This window comes from Lutra lutra, chromosome 13 (assembly GCF_902655055.1).
Source record: "Lutra lutra chromosome 13, mLutLut1.2, whole genome shotgun sequence".
Lineage (NCBI taxonomy): Eukaryota > Metazoa > Chordata > Mammalia > Carnivora > Mustelidae > Lutra > Lutra lutra.
The window spans coordinates 7,090,211-7,103,824 of NC_062290.1; positions in this window are offsets into that span (position 1 = coordinate 7,090,211).

The window sequence follows — 13,614 nt, forward strand, 5'->3', positions numbered from 1 at the left end:
GGTTATAAGCAATGGGAGCCTTCATTTTTCTCAGGCCATAGCTCTTATAAGAAGCCAGTGCTGTCTCTCAAAACCTGCAGCGTCCTCAGGGAGAGGGGAATTGGGGTTTTACATTCAAAGACTGTGCCAGGAAAAGCTCCTCCCCTTGCTAAAGGTCTGTGCCCCCTCCAAGCAGCAAGGAGGGCTGCTGCACCAGCTCTGGGGGTCCCCTATGCCTCCCTCCATAATTGTCAGACTTAAGGGTTCTTGCCTCTCACGGTGCTGCCTCTCAGCTACTTGCTCTAAGAGAGAATGAGACCAAATTCACCCAGACAAAAGTGTCTGCTGCCCTTTGCGTCTCTAACTTACGGTAAAATTGACAAAGTCAAAAATATGGTGACTCATGAGTCCCAGGTTGTTTGGTAAATCTCGGCATGGACTAAACCCTCTTCAGCAGATCTGCCCAGTGGTTCCAGGTGCCTGGGCTTGTGTGTTGTGTATGGTTCTGATAGTTTCTTGGGAAAAATAACCTGAACTTTATGAAAACAGAGAACGTCTCTTCCAACCTCATTTTCTACAGAACAGGAAACGGGAGCTGTTTCATTCCTTAATGAGGGCACGCCCTCCTCCATTCATTCATTCATTCAGTGGATTCCATATTTATCGTGAACCAGACACAGGAGGCGAAGTGGTGCTTCTCCTCCCAGAGCTCACAACCAGGGCCATTCCAGAATCATCTGCCCAAGAACATTGCCTGAGGGGCTTGTTAAAAATGCACACCCCAGAGCTACTGAGTTGGAATTTGTAGAGTAAGATGGAGGCATCTGTATTTTTAATAAGCTCCTCCGTGGTGGTCTATGCAAGCGAATCGTGGTGTTGACCCCTTGATAGAACGGCAGCCATTTAACAGGGCAACACGGTTGCACAAGAGCGGAGCAGGAGAGGGGCTTCTAATCCCACTTGGGAAGACAGGAGAGCAGGGCCAGAGCTTCCCAAGAGAGGGGGTAGGTGCCTGAGCTGGTCCTAAAGGCCAAGTGAACCTTCGAGAAGCAAAGAAGCAGAGAAAAGTTAGGGCAGGCAGGGCACAGAGTGGGTGCAGAGCCTCAGGAGAAGGAAGGTAACTTACCAGGAGGACCCCGTGGGCTAGCTTGAGAGCTGGAGAGGGCCCTGTCTCTGGGCTCTGAGTGACCCTGCACTGGCCCTGGAGCCCCAGCTCTTTCTGTGTCAGCCTGCTGAGCTCAGAGAACTGTTTTCCAAACCAGCAAGCTGGTGTGTATGCCAGTTACTCTGCAAAGAAAGAGTTCTACTGCCAAAATGCTAGAAGGATGGTGGATCAAAGTGACTTAGATTCTTTACTTCAGGCCCTGTCAGAGCCTTTACTCTGCTAAGTGCATTGTGAGTCTTAAAAGAGCTTGAGGATGAAGTCTATTGACCATGGGACCCTTTTTCTGAAAAGTGCCTGCTAGCATTGCCGAAAACACTTTGGTGGGCCCTCAAAAACTTAAAAATACAACTACCATATGATCCAGAAATTCCACTCATCTACTCAAAAGAATTGAAAACAGACTAAACACGGGTATTTATACACTAGTGTTCTTGGCAGCATTATTCATAGTAGCCAAAATGTAGAGAGAACACAAATAGCCATCAGCTAATGAGTGGATAAACTAAGTGTGGTCTGTGCCTACAAAGGAAGGTTCTTCAGGCTTCGGAGGGAAACTCTGACAGGTACCACGGCATGGATGGACCCTGAAGACATTATATAGAACAAGCCAGGCACACGAGGACAAATACTGTACAGTTCCACGTGTAGGAGGTACCTGGAACAGGCCGATTCACAGAGACAGGGAGTAGAATAGAGGTTACCAAAGGCTGGGGGAAGAGGGAAGGAGAACTTACTGTTCCGTGGGTGTGGAGTTTCTGTTTGAGAAGATGAAAAAATCCTGCAGTGGTGATGGTTGCACACCTCTGGGAATGCACTTTTTCTCTGAAGTACGGTTGACACACGGTGTCCCCTTAGTTTCAGGCGGACAACATAGTGACTTGACAAGCCTGTAGGTCCTGCAACGCTCACCACCAGTGTGACTGCCATCTGTCACCATACGACGCGGCCACAGTACCACTGGCGGTGTTCCCTATGCTGTGCCTTCTTCATCCCCCTGACGCATTCATTCCATCCCTGGAAGCCCGTGTCTCCCGCTCGCCTTCCCCCATTTACCCCTTCCCACCACTCTCTCCCCTCCAGCAACCACCAGTCTGTTCTCTGTATTTATGAGTCAGTTTCTGTTTTTTTGTTTGTTTCCTTGTTTTGTTTTTTGTCCATATATAAATGAAATCAAATAGTACTTTCTCTGTCCAACTGATTTCACTTAGCGTAATATCCTCTGGGTCCGTTCGCGTGGTCACAAATGGCAAGATCTCACTCTTTTTGGTGCCTGAGTGATACTCCGTGTACACACACATGCACACCACATCTTTCTCCATTGATCTGTTGATGGACACTTGGGTTGCTGCCACATCTGGGCTACTGGAAATAATGCTGCAGTGTTTTTGTTTTCTTTGGGGGAAATAATGCTGCAGTGACTATAGGGATGTGTGTGTCTTTTACAATTAGAACTAGAAGATGGATAAGGAGTAGTACCGGCGCAGACTGCAGACTTACCTGACCCGGCGGGAGCAAAGTCGGAAATCTGGACGTCGTTCATTTAACACGTGTTTACTGAGCCCCAGACCCAACACTGGGTGCCAGCTACCATTCGAGGCCCTGGGGATAATGCAGAAAACACAGTCACCCTTGTCCTCAAGGCTGCTGTTTCAGTCTGGCTGTCTGTGAAGGGTGAGGCTCTTGAGTATCGAGGGTCGGGCTCTCTGGGGCACAGATGCTGAGACAGAGCTGGGAGTGCAGCACGTTCCCCGGAGAATGCCACCTGCAAAAGGAAAGGGCCAGAAGCAGGGTCAGGCGGGGGCGCCATCAGCCTGAGATGCCAACCAGATGGAGGCTCGGCAGGTGCTCTGGCACAAAGACTGCTCTTACCCAGCGGAGGGGTTCCTTGTTGGGGGGAATCAGCGAGGCCATCATACCACTTCCTCGCAGAAGCCCCCCACCCTCCTGACAAGACTGCATCTTGGTGGTCACTCTCTCAGGCATTCGTTGGCTGAAATCCCTCTGGAGAGCCTCGAAGCTAACGAAGACTCTGAAGAAGTCAAGGGTGTCAGCCCGGCACACACCCCGTGTCTGCCACACGGGCACTGGGGGAAACATGAGTCCCCCGTCATTAGGTTTCCCAGTTTGCCATAGAAAGGGTACTGGGCATGTGCACTGCCAAGGTCGGCCTTTCTCAGAAGCTCAGAGTACCCTGAAGTGCTCCCAGATGCCTCCCTGGTGTCCTTCTGGGGCCACGAGAAAAGACACAGGTTATCTTTGAAAGCAAACAGGAGGCTCTCCTGCACCAGCCCCTGGCTCTGGACACTCCAGTGGCTGCCGCAATCATCTTTCCTGGGCTCACTTCTGCTTCGACTTTCAAAAGGCCACATTCCTGTCCCCAGAAAGAGCTCATGTCTGAGGTCGAGGGCCTGTGAGGGAAGAAGCCCCTTTGGGCTCCAGGCCCCCAGGGCTGCCCACGCCATCCAGGGCTCAGCCCCTGAATGCTATCCAGCCCTGGCGCCACCGGGATGCAGTGTTGGTGGCCTGTCCCAGGCCAAGAACAGGAAGCCTGGGCTCCTCTGTTGCCTCTGACATCACTTTTCCTCCGCCCTGACCCTTCCTAGGGCTTCATCCCTCATGGAGACTTGACTGATCTGTATTGAGCTGTCACTGGGCAGGCCTGCCCATAGCCCCTGGTAGAGCCCTGCTGCGGGGGGGCAGGTGAGGGGGACAGATCATGGGCCTTTGCTCCATTCTCTTTCGGGTCCGCCTGTCTGGCTGGGCTCAGACTGCCTGGGGTCAGCCATTCAGCCTGGCGCCTGCTGGAGGCCGCATGGTGGAGGCGAAGGGCATTGGGCAGGCAGCCCGAGACCAGACTCTTGCTGGGTGACTGTGGCCGGGTCCCTTCTCGAGCTTGGGAGGAAGGTGACCTGGGAATCTACTCCGTCTTCACCACTTCGGCAAATGACTTGACCACTCTGCTCTCGGTCTCTTCACCTATTCAATCAGGATCTTCCCGAAATGATGGGCTTTGGGGGAACTCGGGCACTTGTCACATGGCAGGCCTGTCATAAATGTTGGTTTCCCATCCCCCCCTGTAAAATTCTAAGAGTCAAAGCAGACAACCCAACGGCTCTGACGGGCTTCTACGCTCGCTCGGCTTCCTCTCTCAGCATTCTCTCCAGGGTCCATGACGGGCGTCCCTCTCGGGTTGCTCCCCTCCTCAGCCCAGCTGGGTCCGTTGGAAAGCGTGCCACAAAACCGCTGTCCCTCTCCTTCCCAGGCCGGGAAGGGCTTTGCCTCCAGAGTCCATCCACCTGTTAATGATTCACCAAGAAGAAGGATCCAGGAAGTGACCTGCGACAGGATTGCCTCCGGGGCTGCCTGGGACAGGTTCCAGGAGGGGGGCCTGCCACCCTAAAGCATGGCAGCCATGGGGACCACGTGGGCACAGTGGGGCTGCCACTGCCCCCAGCAGAGGATACCAGGATGCCCTCTCTGGGCCTTCCGCTCTCTGGGCTGCAACCTCAGGACCCTTGCAGAGTCGGGGGAGGAGGCTGGGAAGGCCTGGCTTCAGAGGGGGAAGGGCAACTCTGCTGGGCCAGGATTTGCTTAAGTGGTGAAGGGAAGGTGATTGGAAAAGCACAGGCTCCAGTGTGAGGAGATGCGTGAGTGAACTGAGACACTGACCCGGCTCTGGCGTTCATTCTCTCTCCCTCGCCCTCTCTCCTTTCATCTCTGCTCATCTTGGCCTGGCTGTTCCATCCCATCTAAGCAGCCTCCTCTGCTCTTCTGATGCACGGAGCATATGATGGCCAACCCACGTTCCAAGGCTTGCACTCCACCAGCCTGAAGACAAGAGAGCACACCAGCCCGTCTCTCTCTACATATAGATAAGTGGATAAATATAGATGGGTATGTATGTGTAGATACAGACATACGGAGATACATCCTATCAATCTGGACTTGAAATCCCCAAAGAAGAGCTTCTGAGATCCCCATTGTGGCCCAGGATCCCACCCTGGGTCAGATCGCTGACTCCCGGCCCTTGATATATTCCGGAACTGGGCCCCTCGGATTAGCGAAGGGCAGTCGACAGGGGGTGTCCTCTCTGATCTTGGCAGATGCTCTAAGAGGCCCACAGAAGCCTAGCAAGGGGGCCGCTCTGACAGCCACCATCATGACGTAACCTCAGGAGGAACCTAGCTGCAGGCTTACCTGTGCTGCGAGGGAGTGGGTGCTGGCCCGCAGCCACCGGGATGCTTCTCGGAACCCTGACCTCACTGACGGCAGGGTGTTCCTCAACACCCAGTTCTCCCCTTCAGAAATGAATAAAACTTCTTTCAGAGAAAGGGTAGGGGGTAAGGTTTGGAGAAAGAGGGCATGAAATTCACTGCTGGTCGGTTGGGCTGTCTACCTTCTCTAGCATTTTCTATCTAAACCGCGTCTGGAGCACAGGCATCTACTGACTAAGGAGTGGAAGATGCTGGTGCTCCCTGGTCATGTCCGTGGAGTGCGACGAAAGTGGTTTGGCAGCCCCCTTCCACTGAGAGGGAATTTCTGACATACTGCAAAGCTTAGTTCTTCATATCTCCCAATATCCATTATACTTAATATTCTCAGCACTCTGGGCCCATTCCACGTAACTGGGTGCACCCATCTCTGTGTTCTTTCTCCCCATTTTCCCACAAATCTCTGCCCTCGATGCACCAGGAAACATGGAACCAAATGAAGGGATAGGAAAGCTAAGGTTGTGTCATTCCCATGTCAGCCTCTGCTCTGAAGTTTTCCCCCAACATGTGTGCCCTCCCCCATGCCTGCTGCCATTTCTGCAGAATTAATTATTCTGTGTCACCCCAGGCCTGGAGGCATGCCTTCCAGGAGGACCCGCTGGAGTTTATTCTAGTTATTTACGAATGTCTCTCCTACTCCACCATCTTGTAAGCTCCTTGGAGAGGGAGCTTGCGGCTTAACTTACCTTTCTGTCTCCTGAGCACGGCAGAGTGTTGGACCCAGAAAAGTTAGTTACTCAGTAGACTTTGTCGGACCGAATAGGAATGAATTGACGTGGACTGAATGGAAGGACAGGGAAGAAATTCTTGCCGAGTTCTTTGGAGAAAGTAGGAATTATGGCTTCTGGAGCGAGAATGGGACAGGAACCGAGATCTAAAAGGCAGAGCTATGGGGAAAGACTGCGGGGGCCGGGGCCACAGTCCATTCAGTCTGGCTCGGGTGTGTGGAGTATGAAGGCACATCGGGAGAGAAGGGGAGGCAAGCAGGAGACGTCTTCGGGGCTGTGGGCCCGCAGGCCATAGTTTCAAATACATCCTCTGGGATCTGGAGAGGCAAAAAACTATTTTAAGCCAGTGACATGATCCTCTTTGGCTCATAGACAGAACCCTGGCAGCGAAATAAAGGACAGATTGGAGCAGATTGAGACCAGAGGCAGGGATGTAATGATCGAGACCCTGGTCCTCGGAGGGTCGGGAGGATGACGTTCAGTGGGCCCGGGGCAGGTCCGCCAATGTGCCCGCACCCCGGGTACCATCCAAGCGCTGCCCAAAGATGTTCAGTAATTTTTGCGGGACTTCAAGAAGCCGCTGGGTGACGTTTGAAAAACAACCAGCATGGGCCTCTCCTCCAAACATACGTGAGATTTATTTTGTGTTAGAAGCCCGTACATTTATTTGAGATTGTGGGGGTGGCCATGATGGCAAAGTGAATTTCCCATCAGCCGGCTTGACTTCACTTCCTGCCTTTTGTGAAATCTATGTAGAGAGAAAGCAGGAGACTCCCCACTGGGTTCTGCGTTCATGTGCATCTGCCGTCCAATTTGCAGCTTGTGAAGGAGGTGTTAATTAGTTGGCAGAAGCACCTGAACAGGGAGTACTGGGTTGGCTGAGGGGGTGGGCAGGTCCCTGGCACTTCCTTCTTCACAGAGGCAAGAGAAAAGAAGAAAGGAAACTCACATTGCTGTCCAAAATGGCACCCTTCAAGCCAAGGCAAACGGTGCCATGGTAGCCGGTACCTCTCTTCTCTGAGAAGGGAGTCTATTTCTGGATCCCTGGGATGAATATCAAATGCTTGTAAGAATTTAGGTTTTACCTTCATATACTACCCTGGATTTTAAAGATCTGCCCGAGCAACACGGCTGAGCGTTCTGCTCCTGAGGAGAGTAATATTAGCATTGAAGAAGGCATACGATGAACCCCCCACAGGAGGAAGAGCAGAGAACATGCCTTCCAAGAGAAAGGGCAGTGAGGTGGCAGCCAAGAGAGTCTTGGAGGCAGGGGTTGGGGAAGGGAAGTCGCAAACCCAGGTGCAGGTGAGAGCACATTGCATTTGTGGTCAGCTCTTTAAAAGTCGGGGGTGTTGAAGGGGGTGATTCCAGGCAACCCTTTGGTGGGGGTAGCATGAGGCTAACTAAAGACCAGCTCGGGCTTTGCACAATCTGTGTGCCCACAACACTCATCAAATCTCTGCAGCTCCAAGTGAACAAAGGGTTGGTGAAACGAAGACCGACACCCAGTAAAACATCTCATTTTTATTATTATCCCGTTCAATTAGCCAGCACATAGCACATCATTAGTAGTAAAACATTTTGGAAGTGGCACAAAGGGGCTGCTGAGCAGGGCAGTGACCTTCCCCCTGATACTGAAGATGGGATCCTAGCTTGAGCCCTGAGGAGGCCCGTCACTGCGTGGTTGAAACACCCCCCGTGCTGGGAGTCCTACCAACCGCGCGCAGCCGCGGGGCCCAAGACACCGTGTCAGAGAGTCCGAGGCGCTCATGTTCCACGGTGGGAGAATCCACGGAGACCCCTGACTTCCCACTCCGGAACATGCCCCCGAGCCCTCCTCGCACGCAGCTTGTGCCGAGGGAGTGCAGAGAGGGGAGGGCGAGCTCTCTGCACACTCCGCGAAGCACCCTTTGGGGGCTGCCAACCAGGCACGGAATCGAAGAGAGGAGAGACCCCTTTCATCCGGCCAGCTGCGCCTGACTGCTGATGACGCCGAGGAGCCCACACAGACACGCAGACAGTCAAGGAACACCAGCGAGAAGGACCAATGCGGGCGGCGTCTCTGGAACGTCAGGAGGCTCCGAGCTCCGAGGCTTCCTGCAGCAAATCCTAATTAGCCCATGAGGAGACAGAACACGGTGTGTTTTCCGGACACGCACCCCAGGGGGAGAGGGACCCATGAGGCGTATAATTAGAAGCAATTAGCAAGGGCTGGAGGGGAGTGAGGTAGAAGGCGGGACGAGCTTCATTGGGAAATCACTGCCCCCCCCACCCCAGGAGCGGTGGGAGGCAGCTGGCGGAGGGAGGGCTGCTTCTGCACCGGTTCCCCACCTGGGGCTCTGTGCCCCAAAGCTGGAGGACGGGGCACGGGGCAAGCAGAGATTTGCTTGCTCACCAAGTCTGTTCTCCGTGCGCTGTTTGAACCCCACCCCCTGCCCCTGGTTTTGGACCAGTGTGACACCCCATAGATGTTCCATAACACTGACTTGGGAGAAAATAAGGGGAAATGAACTCGTGAGGGAAATGCACGCATTTCGTGTCCACTCTAACCCCTGCGTGAGTTGCGAGGGTGTTGGTGGATGCAGGACAGGCCACCTTCGGTCACGAATGAGGCCTTGCTAGTTGTCCTGTGTGAGCCCCATGCAGCCCAGAGAACCCAGCAAAGGGCCACTTTTTATTTTTTATTTTTATTTTATTTTTTATGGCCACTGCTTGAGGAGTCATTAGGTGTTAATACAAGATAGTCCTACGGTCTCTGTGCACAAGACATGTAGAGAACGTTGGTTCAGATCCAAGATCCACTCCTTACTCTCCGTGTGACCCAAAGAAAGCCATTTGGTCTTTCCTGAGTCTTGGTTTTCTCGTCTGCAAAATGGACCTAGCTTAGACAGGCTGGTGGGAATTAATATGATCACGTCCTCAGCTGGCTACAGTCAACAACCTAAGGCAGCAAGCTGATAAATTCATCTACCCCAGTGTATGTTTCGGAATCAGTCTATCTTGGAAGGCTCCCCACAGCGCTCAATTGCTCAAAATTGGACGTTCCAAACTTAGGAGACTTGGGGGGATTTTTTTTTTTTTTTTAATGGCCAAGGTAGGCATTTGGCGATGCCTACTTTTAAAGATTTTCAAGTAGAAATTACTGTGGCTGGGCTCTATGGTGTGAAACTTTGAGGCCATTCACCTATTTTTTTAGAGTATTCCAAATTGGTTTTTTTTTTCCCCCATTTTTTTCTTAATTACAGTAAAACATACAAAACATAAAATTTAGCCCTTAAATCATATGAAAGTTTGCGGCTTGGTGGCAGGAAGCGTCACGCAGCCGTCCCCACCATGCATCTCCAGACCTTGTCCCCAAACTGAAGCTGCCCCCCATTCAACACTAACTCCCCCTCGTCCCTCCCCAGGCCCCTGCCCACCACCCTCCCACTTTCTGACGCGATGACTGACTACTCTGGGTACCTCACCGGAGAGGAGACGTACACTGGTCTTTCGGGGGCTGGTTTATTTCACTCAGCATAATGTCTTCATGGCTCATCTGTGTCGTCGGAAGAGTCAGAATTTTCTTCCTTTTCAGTCTGTTGTATGGACAGATCACATTTCGCTTATCCAGTCATCTGTGCGTGGACACTTGGGCTGCCTTCCCCTTTGGGGTGTTGTGAATCGTGCTGCTATGAACCTGGGTATGTGCCTATTTTTTAAGAAAAAGATTTGACTGTGTTCATGGGTACTTCTTTGAACACCTCTGATAACAGCTAGGCTGCTTTTCCCTCCAAACATAATCAGATCGGATTCTTTACATCTCACCCAAAGAGAAGAACGAGAAGGGGGAGAAGGAGGAGAAGTAGTTAGCTGTAATCCCAGTTCAGCCCACTGTGGAAACAGGAATTTACAATTAATCAAAAAGCATTGAACACCTGCAGTCCAGGAGATTGTGAAAGTATAATTCGAGATTTAATGCAGCAGGCACCCTTCAAAAGGTCAGTTGGGAAACATACCGCGCTACGGGAGAGCTGCTTGAAAGTTGACTCTTACAAGATCTGTTCCTAAATTAAGCCAGACCCCGTCCCAATAGCTGTATGGTGTTAACTCTCCATAGAAGTGATTTCTCTAAATTCCTCTTCGCTGAAAAGGCTTCTGTTTTTTCACCTGTGGTTTTATGAAACTGTGTTCTATTTACTGCGTGGATAGCATACAGGATGGACTTCAGTCCGTGCTCTCCTTAGGAGAACCCGTGGAAGACATTGTTTTCAGGTGTTAGTATCAGTTACGCCTTCCTGGAGTTACTGGGTTTTGCCTTTTGTTTTCTTATGAGCACAGAATTGTGTAACAAATTGTTCCTGTCATTGCTTTGGCTACTAGGAAGCTTGAATCCAAATTTACTACCCACCTGTAACCAAAGACATGGAAACATATAACATAAAATTTGTGTATTAAAATCACTCTGGCTTTGTCCCACACTCACCATAATTGTCTCTTGGCCAGGATTTTCTCACTTATTCCTTGTAGCTGTTGTGTTTGTGTAAATTACCAAGGAGGGGGGAGGGTATTTGAAAATAAGAATTTATCATTCCAAATTCTTGGCTGCAAACAACAGAAATCAATTCTAATTAGCTTCACCATAAATAAATTGATGAAATAAGGAATTCATGGGAAGGCCGTTAGCCTAGCTCACCCAATTACTGGGGAGATTGGAGAACACAGCTCAGGAAACAGGCAGAATCCCAGAGGAGCAGAGCTAAGGGCACTGCAGGGAGAGTCAGGTAAGATGCTGCTGGGGAGGGGAGGGGGCAGATGGAGAGAGGGAGAGGAAGAGGGAAGGAAGGGAAGAGATAGAGAGAACATAGGAAAAGCAGAATGAACCAGTCCAAAAGAGAGAGTTTGGCTCAAGCTTCAAGAAACAGCACTTTCAACCCCACTGCTTCCCCCGTGGGAAAGCCAACTGCGGGGCATCCTCTTATCCCGAAGACAGTCTCAGAGGCTGGGACGAGTCCTAGCCGACTGCGAGCCCTTGGTCCCTTCCACAGCCACACACACACATCATCCTCTGCAGGTCAGGCTTCACCGAAGAATGCTGGAGCAAAACGGAAGGATCTCACTTTACATCCCCAATCCCCGCCAATGTCTGCATCCACCTCTGGGTTTTCCTGACTACCCGTCTGAGACGTTCTCCTCCTTCTCCTCCTGAGCCCCCCCCGTACCCCGCAATGCTCCCTTCTAATCTCTGCTCCCAGAGGGCTCTGTTGGGTAGAACCACACTGCTTAGAAGGCAGCTCACTGACCCTCTGTTGCCCCTGAGCGTACCCTACACAAGGGCACCAAGTGGCTTACAGAATACTCTTCCACTCCGTAAAGGCCTTTAGAAGAACTCAGCTTAATGCACATCTCCATCTTATTGTACAGAGCATCCCCTCCCCGCTCAGTGGCTGGAAACGCCACTCGGCACCCCTTCAGTCCGAGAGGGACTCGTCTGGAACTACAGTGTCGAAACCGTCTCAGACATACCCCGAGTCTGACTCAAGGGTAGTCCTGGAGCGCTGTATTGGCCTAGCGGAAGCTGTGGACCCTGCCCGCTTGATATCCTGCACAGTCTGGAGGGAGCATATCATCACAATGGGCTACTCCCGGAACACGCAGAGAAAAAGGAAACAAGTCCGAATTTGTCCTCCCTGTTCCCAAGCGAGAGTTTCCTGACCAGAGGACTAGAAGATGCCCTCCCTTCTGCGGGCAAATCCCCAATATTCTCTTCCCAAGAGGGGATCACAGCATGAAATCTGTACAATTTGAGGTTATCGTGTCCATTTTCATGCTCACCGACTAACCTTCACGGTAGCTCAGTTTCTCATGTAGACTTTGATATCAGGGAAGGACACGCTGACCCGCCGACATGAATATCTGGGTGCCCCCCTTGCCTATTCGAAATCTTGCTTTAAATGAACATATTGGTATGGGGGCTATAAACACTTTTGTGAGTTTCTGAGTTTAGTCTATGTGAGATAATCCTCTCGGCCCACTTACCTGGGATTGCACTGAGCCAAGCCCATCTGTCCATCTATGAAGACGAGCATCCCACCATGATGCTCGAGGCCTTCCATCCCCTTCCTCCCACCCTGTGAGGTCCTAAAGAGGTCGCCAACAAGAGTTTTGAATGATGACAACACTTACCATTCGTCCAGCACTTAATGTATGCTAGGCATTACTGCATACCCTTTGGTTTAAAAAAAAAAAAACAAAAACCTAATTTAATCCTCACAACATCCCATTTTACAGATGGGAAAACTGAGGCACAAGGAAGTTAAGAAGTCTGCCCACAGGGTACAGGCAGGATTCAATTCCAGGCCGTCTGGCTCCTGAGCTTGAACTCTGCAGCATTACGCTGTGTTGCCTCCGAAGACTGATGACGTTTCTTTTATGTTTTGAACAGACTCCAAACAGCACACCTGGAGATTGTTCACAGGAAGATATTGGACAGAAGCTCTGTCTAGTGGCTTAGGGTGTCTTGATGTTGGAAAGCAAAGCAAAATAAGAAACAGGGAACGAGGGAGCCTGCGTGGCTCCGTTGGTTAAGCAACTGCCTTCGGCTCAGGTCATGATCCCGGAGTCCTGGGACTGAGTCCCGAGTATGGGGAGTCTGCTTCTTCCTCTGACCTTCTCCCCTCTCATGCTCTCTCTCACTCTCTATCTCAAATAAATAAAGAATATTTTTAAAAATATTAAAATTTTTTAAAAAGTAATTTTTTTTTTAAATGGGGAAGGACAAAAACCCAATAGTGTGGTACATGCCAGATTATTCTACAAACTGCCCTGAAGTCTTGTCTTCGGCGTGGGGACTGACCAAGGAGACTGAGTCTGAAGTCCACACGGATGTTGAAGGATCATTCCAGGGGAAACGCTCCTGAATTGGCTCAAATGATCATTCTAGACTCCCACCTCTGCACGCACACCTAACACCAGTGACTTGTGATACCTGCACTGACAGACTGACAGACACCACACGGTGCTAGGGAGTGTGGAGAGTGAGCTACCAACATCAAGCTTCCAACAAAAGGAAAGAGGACAACATGGCGGTCCCTTCAGCCAGGGTCTCCTTCCTCAGCTGTCCTCCTGTGTTCAGTATGAGTCAGGCATTCTGATTGCTAACGAGCAATATTGCCCACTTTGACACGTCAGCAGGATTTACAGCACCCACTGGAGTGCTGTTGGTTCATCATACACGTTCTTCAAGCCTGAACATCCTCTAAGAACTTCAGAGTTGGAGCATGATGGGTTCCCGCCGTGATTCTCACAGCTGAAGTCTAGGACAAAGGCAAACCTGGGAGAAGCCTAGGTTGGGATGTCCCCATCAATACTGAAGTCACTTCTTTCAAGGGGACTTGACAAAAACCAACCATTCAACTAGAGATTCTCCCCTGGAGTCATCCGAGACCAACTCTGTCTACACTGGCTGAGAAATCACTAAGTCCATGTCCAT